Source organism: Otolemur garnettii, unplaced genomic scaffold, assembly GCF_000181295.1.
Source record: "Otolemur garnettii isolate 467f Iridium unplaced genomic scaffold, OtoGar3 scaffold00085, whole genome shotgun sequence".
Taxonomy (NCBI): Eukaryota; Metazoa; Chordata; class Mammalia; order Primates; family Galagidae; genus Otolemur; species Otolemur garnettii.
Window position 1 is genome coordinate 4636074 of NW_003852480.1, and position 3528 is coordinate 4639601.

Sequence of the window (3528 nt, forward strand, 5' to 3'; positions counted from 1 at the left end):
AGAAAATGTTAAACAATTTTAAATATCTGTGAGAACTATTACAGACTACTGAACACAGTTACTTAAAATTTATATTAGTGTTTAGTCTTATAAATATTGTTTATTTTCATGTATCTTATTTTCATGGCTAGTCTTTAAAGAAAATTTATAATTGTGTGATTTGTTATAGAAACTATCACCACAGAATTTAAATACAAATAATGTAAAAAATTATCCTGTTGTAGGGGTGACAGAGCAAGATGGTGCACTAGAAACACCTCCATGGCAGCTACTTGTGGTGAGACCAAGGAGAGAAAACTCTAGATACCACTAGCTGGGGTATCCTGCCCAGAAACATCAGTTTGAGGCACAGTGCAGCAGCAGGGACTTTAGGTGTCAATGAGGAGGTAAGGAGTGGTGGAAGACCAGTACAGAAAGTGAGTGCTTAAGAGAGGGCAAAGGACAATGAGCCCTCTGGTTAAGAGCTAAATAGAGGGAATCTCTGCAGATTTGGGGACTTGGGTGCTCTCCAGAGCTACCTTGAGTGGACTTAACTGAACAAATGAACGTGAACAGTACCCAGTAGCTGGGACTGAACCACTAGGTGGGGTGGAGCTTTCATAGGTTTGGCTGCTAGCAAGGCACTGCCATTGTGGAAGAACTGACCAGGAAGAACAGCCCACAGGGCCTTAGTGTGAAGCAGGCTTTGGCAAGTCTGATGAGCTTGACAGCCACTTTTGGGGGAGTTGTGTGACTCCTGAACCCCAGGAAAGCTGCTTTATGGCCAACAGGCACTGTTTGGAAAGTCTAGGTGTGTCTCCTAAATGCTCTGGCAAGAACTTCAGGCTCTCAACCCCCTGGGGATTGAATGCTAGAGAAATGACCAAGCCCTGATTGAGGGCAAATAAATCAGGTAGGTGGTAGTAGGTCTCTGTGGGAACTACATAGTGTCTTCCAGCCGCTATCTTATATAGCAGAATCAGCACACATGTTTTGCATCTCCTACCACAGTGCCACATGGTGTCCAGGCAATATATTGCAATTTTTTTTTTTTAATTTACTTGGTTTTGTTAAGTTTTTATTTTTTCATTTTTACTTTCTTCAATAGCAGGGACTCCATTTCTGCTATGATTTTCTTTCCCCTCTTATTCTTTCCGCATTTTCTATGTGTCTCCTTTTTTCTGTCCTGTTGTATAGATTTTTGTACTTTTTTTTCATTTTACTACCTAAATTTCTCAAACAACAACTTAGAGATCCCTTTTTTAACATCTTATATAGTTTTATTTTTATTTTCTTTATATGTTTTTACCTTTTTACTTTTTATGCTTTGTTTTATTCTATTATGTACTTTATTCTATTTATGGGAAAGAGCCTCAATCTGAGCCCTGCATTGAAATGCCATAGCATTGGTCTGGCTTATGAAGTCCTTGTGCCTAGGGTGTTCTTCTAGATTTGGCCTTGGGAAAGATGGCATCAGTACATCCCCACTGCAACACACTGTGGATTTTATTTTTATTTGGAAGAGATTTGCTTTTGCTTTTTCTCAGGTTGGTAAGGGAACCATCCAACCCTCCTTCAGAGTCCTAGAATATAGGTGTGGATTGAAGAACCCACAGAACACTATCATTACGTTATATCACTCTTTCTCTTCTTCTCCCCTTTTATTCAAGTTTTTACTGTCACCATCCTACTTCTTCTGTTTTTTGCCCTTTACTCCCTTCTCACTTTTATCTTCATTTTGTCCTTATAAGAAAAGGACACTTCAACTCCTAAGCACAGAGACAAGCTAATTTAAAAAGAACAAGGAAGAGAAAAAAAATAGTAAGAGAAGAAAGTGAACAAGAAGAAGATACACATGAAGAAGAACCAACAGAAAAATTCTGGCAACATAAAAAACCAGAACAAATTACTCCCCTCCCCAACAGATCATGAGGTTGCTACCACAAAATATTCCACCTAAAGAAATAGTGACAATGACAGAAAAGGAATTTAAAATATGATGTCCAACACAATGAAGGAAATTACTGAAAAAGTCAAAAATAATCAAAAGGAAATTCAAAAACTATCAAATAAAAGATTAATAATGTGAAGAATATAGAAAGGATATAGAAGAGCTTAAGGAATTGAATAAGTCAATCAGGGAATTTAAAGATGCAGTAGAAAGTATCAAAAACAGATTAGACAATGGAAAAGAAAGAATCTCAGAGCTAGAGGATAAGTCTCTTGAGCTAAACCAGGCCTTTAAAAAGGCAGAAAAGAAGAGAGAAAAAGCAAATTGTTCACTTAGAGAATTATGAGACTTCATGAAGAGTTTAAATATAAGAATCATAGGTATTTCTGAAGGGGGAGAAGAATGACCCAGAGCTATGGAAGCCTTACTGTAGGATATCATAAATGAAGATTTCTCAAGCATCACCAGGGGTTCTAACAGACTCCTTTTAGAGAGATATCACACCTTGGGTCATCTCAACATAAACAGAACATCTCCAAGACACATTGTAATAAATCTGATCAATGTCAAGATGAAAGGGAAAATTTTGCAAGGAGCCAGGGGTAAATGCCAGTTGACCTACAAGGGCAGAACCAGGGGTGACAGTTGAAACTTTTCAAATCAGAAAGAATGGTAATCTACCTTTAACTTTCTTAAACAAAACAATTTTCAGTCCAGAATTCTGTATTCTGCAAAATAAGCTTCAAAATTGATGAACAAATTAAATATTAGGCAAACAATGAGTAAATTAGCTACAACAAAATAGTTCTGCAGGAAATACTCAGACTTGTTCTCCACACTGACCAGAAGCAGAGTTACAGCAGAAAACACCCAGAAACTAAAACACAAAATCTAGCTTCCATAATGGTGCAAAGGATAAAATTAACCATCAGACTTTCACAAAGTAAGATGAATAGAAATCTGCCATACTCATCACTTCTCTCAATAAATGCAAATGGCGTAACTTCCCAACGGAAGAGGCATAGGCTGGCTGATTAGATAAAAAAGCACAAGTCATCTATATATTATCTTCCTGAATCAGCCTACACCCAAAGGATAAAAGAAGATTCGAGGTGAAGGACTAGAAAACAATGTTTCAGTGCTCACTTCAGCAGCACATATACTAAAATTGGAATAATACAGAGAAGATTAGTATACCCCTGCGCAAGGATGACATGCAAATTTGTGAAGTGTTTCATATGTGTGTGTGTATATATATATATATATAGAAAGAATACTTCAGGCAAATGGAAATCATAAGAAAGGAGAGGTTCACAATATTATTTTTTAGATACAAGTGAATTTAAAGCAAAGAAGAAAGATAAAGTTGATCACTATATACTGGTCAAAGTAACAATACAACAAGAGGACATTTAAATTCTAACATTTATTCACCCAGCTAATATAAATGCTGCCAGATTTATGAAACAGACCTTAGTTGGTCTGCACAAGATGATAATCCTATGATACCACAATACTGAGGACTTTAGAACCCCTCTGGCAACTGGGGAGATGCTCTAAATACAAGGTAAAGAAAGAAACAATGGACTTAAATGTGA

General features: G+C 36.8%; 1 non-coding gene across 1 annotated transcript; it reads left to right on the forward strand.

The window, feature by feature from the left end:
• Positions 1-3068: 3068 nt before the first annotated feature.
• Positions 3069-3174, forward strand: LOC111726898. Its single transcript, XR_002774564.1, has one exon. It is a non-coding gene; the product is annotated as a U6 spliceosomal RNA (small nuclear RNA).
• The last annotated feature ends 354 nt before the right edge of the window (positions 3175-3528 follow it).